This window comes from Salmo salar, chromosome ssa16 (assembly GCF_905237065.1).
Source record: "Salmo salar chromosome ssa16, Ssal_v3.1, whole genome shotgun sequence".
In the NCBI taxonomy this organism is placed as follows: domain Eukaryota; kingdom Metazoa; phylum Chordata; class Actinopteri; order Salmoniformes; family Salmonidae; genus Salmo; species Salmo salar.
Window position 1 is genome coordinate 8,818,805 of NC_059457.1, and position 14,772 is coordinate 8,833,576.

The 14,772-nt window shown below is 39.6% G+C and overlaps 1 protein-coding gene across 1 annotated transcript in view; it reads left to right on the forward strand.

Annotated features, from left to right (window-relative positions):
- Positions 1-14,772, forward strand: part of LOC106573117 (testin) — a 48,709-nt gene that overhangs the window by 8,935 nt on the left and 25,002 nt on the right. The gene's annotated exons all lie outside the window — the stretch shown is intronic.

The following is a 14,772-nucleotide window of genomic DNA, read 5'->3' on the forward strand; positions in this document are numbered from 1 at the left end:
TCCACACCCGGCTAGCTTTCCTGAAGACATCACAACAGGTGCCCTCATGCCTACTGCAGTGGCCGGTCGCTATGGCAACACCAAACTGCCACACACCACTGGGCACAAACTGGTTGAATCAACATTGTTTCAATGTAATTTATCAACGTATTGTGACGTGACATCTACGTGAAAAATACATAGAATTTGCAAAAACAGTTGTTTTGAGGGTTAAATTTCAACACAGGATTATGTCATCATTATTGCCAATTTGAAACAATGTCATATCTTCAACATTATATCCACTATCATAAGAAATACATAGGCTGGCTAGCACCTCCTACTGGAAAGTTCAACTATCTACAGCTATCCATTTGGTCTCCCATCCAGGGTTTAAACCAAGCCCAGCTTAGCTTTGATATTTGTCACTGACTACCTACCAATGTGCTATCATGAGAATGATTGAGAGATCTCTTAATAAGTAAATAGATTTACAGTTGCTATTCAAGTCATTCCAAATTATATGTATTTAGGTCTATATAGCATTTGCGAAGTCATCAACAGCTGTTGTTTCAAATCAACCCAGGGTTCAACTAAAAATAGAGAATACAAACTTTGGTTGATTTCAAATATAATCTTCACGTTAATAATTAATATGTTGGATTCACGTCTCCATCTCAACCAAAAATCAAAGATAAAGAATAGAATTAGGCCTATATCAAATCAAAATTGAAATGTACTATAATAATAGGCCTAAGGTTCAAGCTCTGGTTGGTTTTCAAATGTAAGGACATTTAGTGATATTGAATTTGAAAGAGATGCTACTTCTGCTTGGATAGTTCCATCTGTGCCACTGACTTAGTCTGGCTTTAATTCCAGTTTGTCTACAAATGAATAATTGATATGTTGGATTCACGTCTCAATCTCAACCAAAATAAAGAATAGGACTAAATCAAATCAGGCTTTATTTAAAGGTCATTTAAAGTTTGATTTGATTTAGTTCTATTCTTTAACTTAGATTTTTGGTTGACACTTGATTGCATTGACACTTTTGTAATACAATAAATAGCCTAAAGTTATCTTACAAACTAATGTAACAGTATTTATTCAACCATAAAATGAGTAAACATCCATGGCCACATTTGAGGTTACATTGGTCCCCGATTCAAATCTTTTAAGATGGTCTGCGGACCCCAAACTGATCCAAAATTGCATTGGTCAGAAAATCGATTCAAATGTTACAAATCGCCGGTTCACAATTTTTTCCCCGATCTTCCAAAAATACCTCATCTTTTGTGACAACTGATGCGTCCTCTCCTTTAGTTGTCAAACTAAGCATGTAACTGTGTTGACAGTCATTGATCTACAAAGCATTTTGCATGCCGAACAACCTCAAACTGCACACTGTTCCCAGCTTCATGCGCTGACCAACGCGAGGTAGGCGGCCTGTTCCTGATCTTACACACCTGCACGGCACCTTCAGCATTCAAATGCTAAAATGGCTTCAACGATATTAGGCTTTATTCGCTAGGTTATTGTTATCTACTGTATGCACTGTTGAAAATTGTGTTTTACCGGAATAAAAATAAGCTAACGGAAACACAACTCTCATCTAGCTATACAGGGCTTAAAATAGATTTTATTTTGATTACTCAGGTTCACCATCGGCAATAGTTTTGGTAGTTTTGCTTTAAACAATCAGTGTTTAAAGATACACATCTGTAGATGTTACTGTAACTATAAATGTCTTATGTAATCATAGAAAGTGTAACTGTTCAAGATAGCATGCAAAGTTAACAGGTCTGTGGAGATCTTCACATTTGCTATAATAATCTGCAGAATCTCAAACAGCATTGATCACTTGCACTATGTACACTGAACAAAAATATAAACGCAACATGTAAAGTCCTGGTCCTATGTTTCATGAGCTGAAATAAAAGATCCCAGAGAAATGTTCCCTACTCACAAAGGCTTATTTCTTTCAAATTTTGTTCACAAATTCGTTTACATCCCTGTTAGTGAGCATTTCTTCTTTGCCAAGATATTCCATCCACCTGACAGGTGTGGCATATCAAGAAAGAAGCGCAGTGACAAGACATTAAGTTTCTTGTATAAATACAAAATATCTGACATTGTATTCCCATGTGAACTTTGTTGTGCTTTTAAATAGTTGATGAAGACCGCTTTTGCGTCGGAGCTCCTAGTGTGCAGCTTTTCTTTTTAATGTGCAGTAATAACACATAGTCAGACATTGTTTTTCCATTGGAATTTGATTGTGCTTTTAGATAACACATTGGGAATTCAACAAACTTCTGGGTGTCTTTTTGAGTGGGTGAATAAGGGTTGAAATCTCATTGATCAATGCCTCAACCAAATATTACCCACATTTCCATGTTGAAATGACTTGATGTGTCCAATGGGAAGGGTCTTTGGTCTTGGTCATGGTCAGACATGTCTGTGGAAATAAGAACGGAACTGGAAAGCTATTCTGTGTTATGCGGTGTGATTTATTTGTTTTGTACATTTTTGTTTGGGGGTGTTACAGGTACACTATCCATTTCAAATTATACGTTTATAAAACATGTAGGCTGCTACTAAATACATTAAATGTAAGAAATACATACTGAGTTTAAAGCTGCAATATGTAACTTCTTGGGCGATCTGACCAAATTCACATAGAAATGTGAGTTTTCGATCTGTCATTTTCATTGAAAGCAAGTCTCAGAAACGATAGATCTGTTCTATGTGCGCTATTTCTATGCTTCCCATTCTTATGTTTTCTTTTTTGTGTCTTTTTACTTTTGGTTTTGTACACCAGCTTCAAACAGCTGAAAATACAATATATTTGCTTATGGAAAATACACTGCTCAAAAAAATAAAGGGAACACTTAAACAACACAATGTAACTCCAAGTCAATCACACTTCTGTGAAATCAAACTGTCCACTTAGGAAGCAACACTGATTGACAATAAATTTCACATGCTGTTGTGCAAATGGAATAGACAACAGGTGGAAATTATAGGCAATTAGCAAGACACCCCCAATAAAGGAGTGGTTCTGCAGGTGGGGACCACAGACCACTTCTCAGTTCCTATGCTTCCTGGCTGATGTTTTGGTCACGTTTGAATGCTGGCGGTGCTTTCACTCTAGTGGTAGCATGAGACGGAGTCTACAACCCACACAAGTGGCTCAGGTAGTGCAACTCATCCAGGATGGCACATCAATGCGAGCTGTGGCAAGAAGGTTTGCTGTGTCTGTCAGCGTAGTGTCCAGAGCATGGAGGCGCTACCAGGAGACAGGCCAGTACATCAGGAGACGTGGAGGAGGCCGTAGGAGGGCAACAACCCAGCAGCAGGACCGCTACCTCCGCTTTTGTGCAAGGAGGAGCAGGAGAAGCACTGCCAGAGCCCTGCAAAATGACCTCCAGCAGGCCACAAATGTGCATGTGTCTGCTCAAACGGTCAGAAACAGACTCCATGAGGGTGGAATGAGGGCCCGACGTCCACAGGTGGGGTTTGTGCTTACAGCCCAACACCGTGCAGGACTTTTGGCATTTGCCAGAGAACACCAAGATTGGCAAATTCGCCACTGGCGCCCTGTGCTCTTCACAGATGAAAGCAGGTTCACACTGAGCACGTGACAGACGTGACAGTCTGGAGACGCCGTGGAGAACGTTCTGCTGCCTGCAACATCCTCCAGCATGACCGGTTTGGCGGTGGGTCAGTCATGGTATGGGGTGGCATTTCTTTGGGGGGCCGCACAGCCCTCCATGTGCTCGCCAGAGGTAGCCTGACTGACATTAGGTACCGAGATGAGATCCTCAGACCCCTTGTGAGACCATATGCTGGTGCGGTTGGCCCTGGGTTCCTCCTAATGCAAGACAATGCTAGACCTCATGTAGCTGGAGTGTGTCAGCAGTTCCTGCCAGAGGAAGGCATTGATGCTATGGACCGGCCCGCCCGTTCCCCAGACCTGAATCCAATTGAGCACATCTGGGACATCATGTCTCGCTCCATCCACCAACGCCACGTTGCACCACAGACTGTCCAGGAGTTGGCGGATGCTTTAGTCCAGATCTGGGAGGAGATCCCTCAGGAGACCATCCGCCACCTCATCAGGAGCATGCCCAGGCGTTGTAGGGAGGTCATACAGGCACGTGGAGGCCACACACACTACTGAGCCTCATTTTGACTTGTTTTAAGGACATTACATCAAAGTTGGATCAGCCTGTAGTGTGGTTTTCCACTTTAATTTTGAGTGTGACTCCAAATCCAGACCTCCATGGGTTAATAAATTGGATTTCCATTGATTATTTTTGTGTGATTTTGTTGTCAGCACATTCAACTATGTAAAGAAAAAAGAATTTAATAAGATTATTTCTTTCATTCAGATCTAGGATGTGTTGTTTAAGTGTTCCCTTTATTTTTTTTAGCATTATATATTTCACAGCGGTTTAGATGATACAATGATGCTATACACTATACTTGCTTGTTTTGTCACATAAACTGAAATTAGGTGAACTATTTGAATTTTAGCAACCAGGAAATGGCGGCGCGATTTCTGCATAGTGCATCTTTAAGTGATAATACATTCAATATCAACAGGAAATGAAAACAAAGAAGTGGGCCTCCCATCCAGCCAACATGTCTCCATCTACAAGGCCTCCCTCCAGATCCAAATGCGTTATTATGGAATATGGGCATGCCATTTTGAATCCCATTTACATTGTTTTTCAATTTTGTGCCAAATAGAAATAGTGTGAGCAATAATAGGACCAAAGTGTAGTTTACATTGTTTAAGGGATACATCAGTGAAGACCACCTCTTCCAGGGAAATAGGAGACACCATATTTCTCTCTCTACTCAGCCAGGGGGCTGAGTATTGTTTAATGGTATCATGTCTAAACCAATGTAGTATCGGACTAAATGCTAGTCCCTGGAAATATAATTTAAAGTTTGGTACGGATAGTCCTATGTCTTTCCCTTTGCAAGTGTGTTAATTTTATTCGGTCTCGTGTTACCTTGCCATATACTTTTTGAAACCGCACTATGGATTTTAGCCCAGTAGCCAGAAGGGGGAGACAAAGGAAGCAGAACTTCAGCCGTCGCAATATATTCATTTTGACGATAAATATTCTGTCAGTTAAAGCAACTGGGATATTAGTCCATCTACTGAGGTTGTGTTGAATTGATTTGAGCATTCTGTTAAAGTTTCTGGCAATGGTTTTATCTAAGGAAGGATATCTATTCCAGTATATATAAAATGGGAAACGATTGGGATTCCATAAGTAGAGATGGAGTCCTCTATCAGGGTCTTGAGAAGCAGTAGGGCAGATTTGGTTAGATTTATTTTATAACTTGAGATGGAGCTGAATTTGTCTATGATTTTCAAAGCCTTTGGGAGGGATTATCATTGTCTAGATAAAGTAAGACATCGTCAGTGTATAATGAAATGACGTGATCTGTAGAATTGAGAAATATTGGTGTAATTTCTTTCGATTGTCGAATTACCTGGGCCTTGGGATCCAGAGACAATACAAATAGAAGAGGTGAGACAAGATCACCTTGCCTGCTACTTCTAGTTATTCTGAACGGAACAAAGCAATCCATTACCTGTTATTACTATGGCTGAGGGATTGACGTATAGTATTTTAATCATATGAATGAAATTGGAGCCAAGTCCCATATGTTCCAAAACCGACCAAAGATATGAATATTCTAGTTTATAAAAGTCTATCAAAAGCTTTGCATTGAGAGGTAGAACTGCCCAAGCAGCTTTGGATTCTGACTAACCCTTTAGGACCCATAGCGGCTGTCAACGGCCTTTCTTTAAATTACTATAGCGGCCAGGAACGACCTTGTTTTTTTAACAATAATGTCTGTGTATTTGACCCCAAAAAATAACTTAATCACTCAAAATGACTGCGCCAAAGCGGCCACCGCATTTCACTGTGGAAGAGGCTGTATCTATATGCACTACCATTTAAAGGTTTGAGGTCACTTACAAATGTCCTTATTTTCCATGAAAACATACATGAAAATAGTTGCAAAATTAATAGGAAATATAGGCAAGATGTTGACAAGGTTATAAATAATGTTTTTTTTTTTATTGAAATAATAATTGTGTCCTTCAAACTTTGCTTTCGTCAAAGAATCTTCAATTTGCAGCAATTACAACCTTGCAGACCTTTGGCATTCTTTGTCAATTTGTTGAGGTAATCTGAAGAGATTTCACCTCATGCTTCCTGAAGCACCTCCCACAAGTTGGATTGGCTTGATGGGCACTTCTTACATACCATACGGTCAAGCTGCTCCCACAACAGCTCAATAGGGTTGAGATCTGGTGACTCTGCTGGCCACACCATTATAGACAGAATACCAGCTGAATGCTTCTTCCCTAAATAGTTATTGCATAGTTTGGAGCTGTGCTTTGGGTCATTGTCTTGTTGTAGGAGGAAATTGTCTCCAATTAAGCGCCGTCCACGGGGTATGGCCAGGGGCGAAAATCTGATATCAACTTTGGGGGGGGACAATTATATGAAATTTTCTCAAGAGCAATTCCTGAGGGGGACACCAAAAGTAGTGCTGTAACACATAGCCTACATTGTAATATGGTAAATGTATATTGAGGAACCCAAGAAATAAGGTGTTTGCCGTACTCCTAACTACCGGTACCCAAAACTACACAACTACTCACAACAGCAATACCATTGCCTTTAACAAATCTTAGTTCAGTCACCAGTTTAAGTTGAGCGTGGGGGTATCCATGGCATTTTCCAATTATGTTCCTATTTTACAAGTTAAAAAAATGGAGAACCTTTCATAATGTTGCCAAACAAAGACTCAACAAACTTACCTGAGACTCCCTGTCTCTGCCAGTCTGTCCCTGCATATCTGTCCCCAACTCTGCTGTCTGTGTGCCATCTGTTGCCTGCTCTGCCTAATGACATCATTATGAAACATTTCCATTAGAATTTCATTTCTTTCTTATGAACATTTTATCAACTAGTCTTTGAGATATTAGGCTACTAGGGTTCTTACTTTGCGTTTTGGTGTACTGAAAAATACTCTGATGTCCGTCTTTTATTTTTCTGCCATTTTTCTACCTGGCTGGCTGGCTACACACACACACAGTGTGTAGGTTATTTACAGTAGGAGATGGGCTTCTATCATCTTATCTTTTATCATTCTATTTGGGCTTCGATCTAAAAGGTAGCTAGCAAATGTGAAACGGATTAAAATGACGAGTTGACAGCTGTATGAGTTCACCATTTACACAACATATGCTGCAACCTTTTGTAATTTTAATAGTTTCTTTCATATTGGCTGGCTTCCAACAATAGCTGAATTTGCAAAGCTAGCGAGCACCAATTCAGTTTCAGTGGTGTTTGCTATAATCTTTGCTACCCGGGTTAAATAAAATAAATAAATAAAAGTTCCCTTGCGACAATTTAGCTTTTGCAACGAGACCATTAACTATATTTAAGACAATGGTAGAAGAGAGTGTAGTTCTGTTCAGTTTGGACTTCAGTTTATCGCTAACCTTATCACAGGGACTTTGAAGCACTAACTTGCATCATCTGCATGCTGATCTCGGAATAAATTGACGATAGCAAAGATTCCATCTTTGACGAGGCCACATAAATGGAATAGGTACTAGCTAGCTTAATAGTTAATATTTGCGCGCTAGCTCTGCATATTCAGCTAGTGTGTGTGCGCGATTGACTGGATTAACCTCACGTCAGTTACGTTCATTGAGTGCCTTTCAGACAGTGGCTACGACCCCTCTGTTACTTTGCCAGTGGATCAAACCATTGTGAGGAAAAGGGGGGGGGGTCGCAATCTTTTGAAACTTAAAAACGCGCTATTAAGTGTCTATAATCAGCACAATTGCTTTCATTGCGTATTATTAATATTATTTAAATTACATAGTTATGTTTCAGTGATATATTGGGGGGGACAAATCATATTTTTCCCAGGATGGGGGGGTCGTGTCCCCCCCGTCCCCCCCGGGATTTCCGCCCCTGGGTATGGCATGGCGTTGCAAAATGGAGTGACAGTCTTCCTTATTCAAGATCCCTTTTACCCTGTACAAATCTCCCACTTTATCTCCACCAAAACACCCCCAGAACATCACATTTCCTCCACCATGCTTGACAGATGGCGTCAACTCCTCCAGCATCTTTTCATTTTTTCTGCGTCTCACGAATGTTTTTCATTGTGATCCGAACACCTCAAACTTAGATTCGTCTGTCCATAACACATTTTTTCCAAAAGTCTTCTGTCCAGTGTCTGTGTTCTTTTGTCCATCTTAAAATTAATCTTTAATTTTTTTGGGCCAGTCTGAGATATGGCTTTTTCTTTGCAACTCTGCCTAGAAGGCCAGCATCCCGGAGTTGCCTCTTCATTGTTGACGTTGTTTTGCGGGAAACAGACTGGTGTTTTGCGGGTACTATTTACTGAAACTGCCAGTTGAGGACTTGTGGGTCAGAAGTTTACATACACTAACTTGACTGTGCCTTCAAACAGCTTGGAAAATTCCAGAAAATGATGTGATGGCTTTAGAAGCTTCTGATAGGCTAATTGACATCATTTGAGTCAATTGGAGGTGTACCTGTATATGTATTTCAAGGCCTACCTTCAAACTCAGTGCCTCTTTGCTTGACATCATGGGAAAATCTAAAGAAATCAGCAAAGACCTCCACAAGTCTGGTTCATCCACCTGAAGGTACCACGTTCATCTGTACAAACAATAGTACGCAAGTATAAACACCATGGGACCACGCAGCCGTCATACCGCTCTGGAAGGGGACACATTCTGTCTCCTAGAGATGAATGTACTTTGGTGCAAAAAGTGCAAATCAATCCCAGAACAACAGCGAAAGACCTTGTGAAGATGCTGGAGGAAACAGGTACAAAAGTATCTATATCCTCAGTAAAAACGAGTTCTATATCGACATAACCTGAAAGGCCGCTCAGCAAGGAAGAAGCCACTGCTCCAAAACCGCCATAAAAAAGGCAGACTATGGTTTGCAACTGCACATGGGACAAAGATCGTACTTTTTGGAGAAATGTCCTCTGGTCTGATGAAACAAAAATATAACTGTTTGGCCATAATGACCATCGTTATGTTTGGAAGAAATAGGGGGAGGCTTGTAAGACAAAGAACACCATCCCAACTGTGAAGCACAGGGGTGGCAGCATCATGTTGTGGGTGTGCTTTGCTGCAGGAGGGACTAGTGCACTTCACAAAATCGATGGCATCATGAGGCAGGAAAATTATCTGGATATATTGAAGCAACATCTCAAGACTTCAGTCAGGAAGTTAAAGCTTGGTCGCAAATGGGTCTTCCAAATGGACATTGACCCCAAGTATACTTCCAAAGTTGTGGCAATATGGCTTAAGGACAACAAAGTCAATGTATTGGAGTGGCCATCACAAAGCCCTGACCTCAAGCCTATAGAAAATTTGTGAGCAGAACTGAAAAAGCGTGTGCGTGCAAGGAGGCCTACAAACCTGACTCAGTTACACCAGCTCTGTCAGGAGGAATGGGCCAAAATTCACCCAACTTATTCTGGGAAGCTTGTGGAAGGCTACCCGAAACGTTTGACCCAAGTTAAACAATTTAAAGGCAATGCTACCAAATACTAATTGTGAAATAAATCGTTCTCTCAACTATTATTCAAACATTTCGGTCTTAAAATAAAGTGGTGATCCTAACCGACCTAAGACAGGGAATATTTACTAGTATTACATGGCAAGAATTGTGAAAAACTGAGTTTAAATGTATTTGGCTAAGGTGTACAGTATGTAATCCTCCAACTTCAACTGTACATTGCCGTGTTTTCCAAATTTTTTACAGCTTCGCTGTCTTGTTAGGGTAGATGCTCACGCAGTGGAGCTTATGATATTGAGTTGCATTGATATTTGTTTACATAGACGGCTAAGAAGTTGCTTGTTTTGTCCTGTTTCTACCGATGCAATTCATTTGGATACTTTCCTAGCTACGTAACTAATCAGCTAACATTGGCGAACTCTGTAGTTAGTCGGTCAGGCAAAAAATAGAGAGGAAGCAGAGGGAGCGAAGGAGGAAGAGGGAGAGCACACCCGAGAGGGGAGCCTACGTTTCCATGAAGTGTGTCTGCCCCAAGTCCCACCATTCACCGATGTACCACATAGCCTGGAACTAAAGTGACAGTAGCAAGGGTTTTGGAGTTGTTTTTGAAGGTGGTAGGAGTCTGTTGTTTAACACCAACCTGTCCTCCACCACATCCACATTCACTGAATTGTTGTAAAGGTAGCCTACTCTTTCTACATTTTGTGTCAGGCCTAGTTTGTACAAAATCATATTGAGAGAGGTTATATACATTTTTAAATAGTATCTGAATAGTTGTTTGCATTTTTACATTGTTACGGAAGTAAGAATCGTTGTCAATCAAATAGCCTACTTTGTGTGGGTTTTGAAATACTTTCTGAATATTGTCCACTGGTCACATTTTGGATTCTTTTAAAAATATTTATATGTAAATAATATTTATAAGTATAATGTATTTTTCTTGGTACATTTGTGTGAGTAATTTAGTCAAATGTAATACAATTGAAATACTCTTGGGTTTTTTGTTTTGAGTGTTAATGGTTTTTTGATTGTGTCTTTACACATGACAAAATTACATGAATGTGGTGCCATATTCAAGAAAGGTTGTGGTTGTGCTTTTTAAAACTAAGCTAACTTGTAATTGTTCTTTGTTTGTTTGTTTGTTTATCTTGAATATTCTCAGTAATCTATAGTGGGGGTTCCCAAACCTTTTCACTCCAGCATTGGGGAACATTCATGGCATAAACTGTTCACACCACTCTTGTTGGCGGAAATAACATTTAGCAGTTTTAAAGCAAATTTTCTTGCAATTGTATAGATTTTGCCATATCTAATGTGTATTCATGTGATATTTGAGTGACTCAAACATTACAACAAAATCTATGGGCAAAAGAACCTAGCTAAAAAAACGTTATTGCTAGAATATCAGGACCTCTGGAATGCTTGATAGGAATATTAAGGCCTTTCAAATTCCACGAGAGAACATTGTTTTTCTCAAATGTAATTGTTATCTTTAGTATTGATAAGCCAATAGATGTAAAATAAAAAGCAGGACCACAGGGAAACCCAACCATTGGTCACTCCCCACCCAGAAGACCCTTTCTATAAATCGTTCCCCCTTACCCAGCCCCCCTCCTCCCTAGCCCTTAGCCCTCCAACCGCGGTTTACCCCACCCTGCACTGTAATTACAGGGTTGTAGCATAATGCCGAGTGGCAGCCTGAGATCTCCTAAGCAACATATTTTTGGTCTTTGAGTAGGTACTGTGTGTATATATATATATATATATATATATTATTATTATTATTATTATTATTATTATTATTATTATTAAAGTAAAACTAAATAAGTAACCAATTTAGACCTTTACAATCACATTAGCAGACTTGAGGATTAGGAGTGGGTAATGAAGAAAAAGATATGACAGATATGCAAGCCTGAATGTCTGAACAGTAAATTAAAAAAAAAAAAAATAGGATAGCTGTAGGATCCATATATTGTCCATTGTTCATTAATTGGCATGGTGTCATCACTATTTAAATGTCCTGGACCATAGGCAATATAATTATAACAAATTCAATGCTCAGCAATAATAGTAATATTGTTCCTTGTACCCTAACATGAGGGGTATCCTCATCATTCTCTTATGCTTAGTGCAGCATCATAGCCATAGGCTAAGCTGCATGATTGTACATGGAAAACATACCTGAATAATGAGCCAGTCATGGGGTTCCATCTGTCGGCTTGTCCCTTTTGTGGGTTGGGTTTGATGTGCTTCTTGAAGAAGTCTTGAGCTTCCTTGGCAGTGGAAAAGGTGTGTGTTGTTCTGGAAGGTCAAGATGATTTTTTTCTGGGTGGATGAAGCCACATCTCAGGTTTAGCTTGCATAGCTGGCATCTCACCTCGTTGTAGGTCTCCCTTTGTTTTAGCAGTTCGGCACTCAGGTCTGGGTAGATGCTGATCCTCTTCCCTGCATAGGTCAGACCCCCGAATTACGCTGCAAGGCGAACAATTCGTAGTTTGACTTCAATGCTGTTTATCCGCGCAATCATACAGCAAGAGCCGTTCCGGCAAGGACCAATGATAATCAGCGGCATGGGACCCAGATGTTCCTGCCCAACGGTTCATAGAAAATATTTCTGATTGAAGAAGTTGGGTTTCCCACTTCCACACCAGTTTGAAGTCCTGTGACCCACACGTTTAATTTATTCTGAATTAGCTCGCTCTGTTTCCAGGCCATGTAGTCATAGCCTCAGACAATGTGACAATCTTCTCCAGACTTTCCACTTTTTGTTGAATAGGTATCCACTTTAGCATTGAGCACTTCCAATGATCCATTTACCGGTTTTAATTGTAAGTCGAGGGCAGAGTCAATCTCCTCACAAACAATCTCTCGTATAGTAATGGCCAGCTCTTCCAGTTCTCTGGTGTTGAGAGGCGCCGTTTTCACACAGTTGGGGAAACGTTAACTAGCTAGCTAACAGTACACTTTAACTTCAAATGAAAATGACTTTCTGTCAAAATTAGAAACGTGTAATATCTGAAAATGTAGCTAGCTTGACTATCTTACCCATATACATGAAATGGACGCTTCTCCCTGTCACGGATGCCATGGTTGCCCTTACTTAGTTTGAAGATGTAATCCAGAGACAAGTGTTTTCTCCATCTCCTTAGCTATCTTACTCTAATTCCACTGATTTCAAAACTTAAACTTATGCATTTCTATTATGCTATATAATTTTTTTTAAAGCCGCGTTAGACAGGATTACCTACACATACTGACCATCTCAAATAGACAGAACTGTGCTACATGGCAGACCAATCTGAACGCATCTCTCGTAATGTCCATTCCACTCATGATCTCAGCCAATCATGGCTAGCGGGAAGGTTGCTAACTTTTTCTGTGGCTAAACCAACTGGGCTCGTCATTTTTTTTATTTTTATCATATTTACAGATGGTGTACAAGTTTGGTATTAAGGCACATGAAAGTTCACATGTTCCAGAAGGCAATTCTGGCAAAAAAACACATTTAGATTATTTTTTTTTAAAGTTTACGTTCAAGTGGCTCTCCTGTGAAGTGTAGTGACGCGCAACATATGCATAGTTTCCTGAAACAAGTCACAAATGTTAAAAAGGGCCATTAGTGGTCTATATTTTGCCTTTCTGTTACTACCGACCACTAACAGTGTAGTGAATCATCCAGGATATGAATGGCCAGCCATGCACCATAAGAACTTAGTCATCCTTTCTTACTTGCAAGGTAGCTATTTGTAAGTGAAAGTGATTTTAAAGGCTGGCTGCTCTTCCAGTTAAGTTCCATATTTGTGGCTTAGTTCATGCCAGAGAATGCCTTGCACTCCTAGCTAATGACACACAGTGCCCAGAAAGTATTCACACCCCTTGACATTTTCCACATTTTGTTCAAATCAATTCCAACAGACACATTGTTGTGTTACAGCCTGAATTTAAAATTGATTACATTTAGATTTTGTGTCACACAATACCACATAATGTCAAAGTGGAATTATGTTTTTAGAAAAAAGTTTACAAATTAATAAAAAATGAAAAGCTGAAATGGTATTGAAAAAAAGCAGACGTTGACTATCCCTTTTGAGCATAGTGAATATGTTAATTACATTTTGGATGGTGTATCAATATACCCAGTCACTACAAAGATACAGGCATCCTTCCTAACTCAGTTGATGGAGAGGAAGGAAACTGCTCAGGGATTTCACCATAAGGCCATTGGTGACTTTAAAAACCGTTACAGAGTTTAATGGCTATGATAGGAGAAAATTGAGGATGGATCAGCAACATTGTAGTTACTCCACAATACTAACCTAAATGAAAAGAAGGAAGCCTGTACAGAATAAAAAATATTCCAAAACATGCATCCTGTTTGCAATAAAACACTAAAGTAAAACTGTAAATATGGCAAAGGAATGTACTTTATGTCCTGGATAGAAAGCGTTATATTTGGGGAAAATCCAACACCAAACATCACTGAGTACCACTCCTCATATTTTCAATCATTGTGGTGGCTGCATCATGTTATGGGTATGCTTGTCATCGGCAAGGACTAGGGAGTTTTTTTGTTGTTGATAAAAATAAACGGAATGCATGCAAAATCCTAGAGGGAAAACAACCTAATTCAGTCTGCTTTCCAACAGACACTAGGAGACAAATGCATCTTTCAGCAGGACAATAACCTAAAGCACAAGGCCAACTATACACTGGAGTTGCTTACCAAGATGACATTGAATGTTCCTGTGTGGCCTAGTTACAGTTTTGACTTAAACTGTCTGGAAGATCTATGGCAAGATTTGAAAATGGCTGTCTAGCAATGATCATCAATCAACTTGACAGAGCTTGAAGAATTTTTATATTAAATAATAATGTGAAAATATTGTACACTCCAGGTGTGTAAATCTCTTAGGGAGTTACCCAGAAAGACTTCCAGCTGTAATCACTGCCAAAGTAGATTCTAATATGTATTGACTCAGGGGTTTGAATACTTGTGTCAGTGAGATATTTCTGTATTTCATTTTAAATAAATGTGCAAGAAAAACTAAAGAAATTCACTTTATCATTATGAGGTATTGTGTGTAGATGGGTGAGAGATTTAATCCATTTTGAATTCAGGCTGTAACACAACAAAATGTGGAATAGGTCAAATGATACGAATACTTTCTGAATG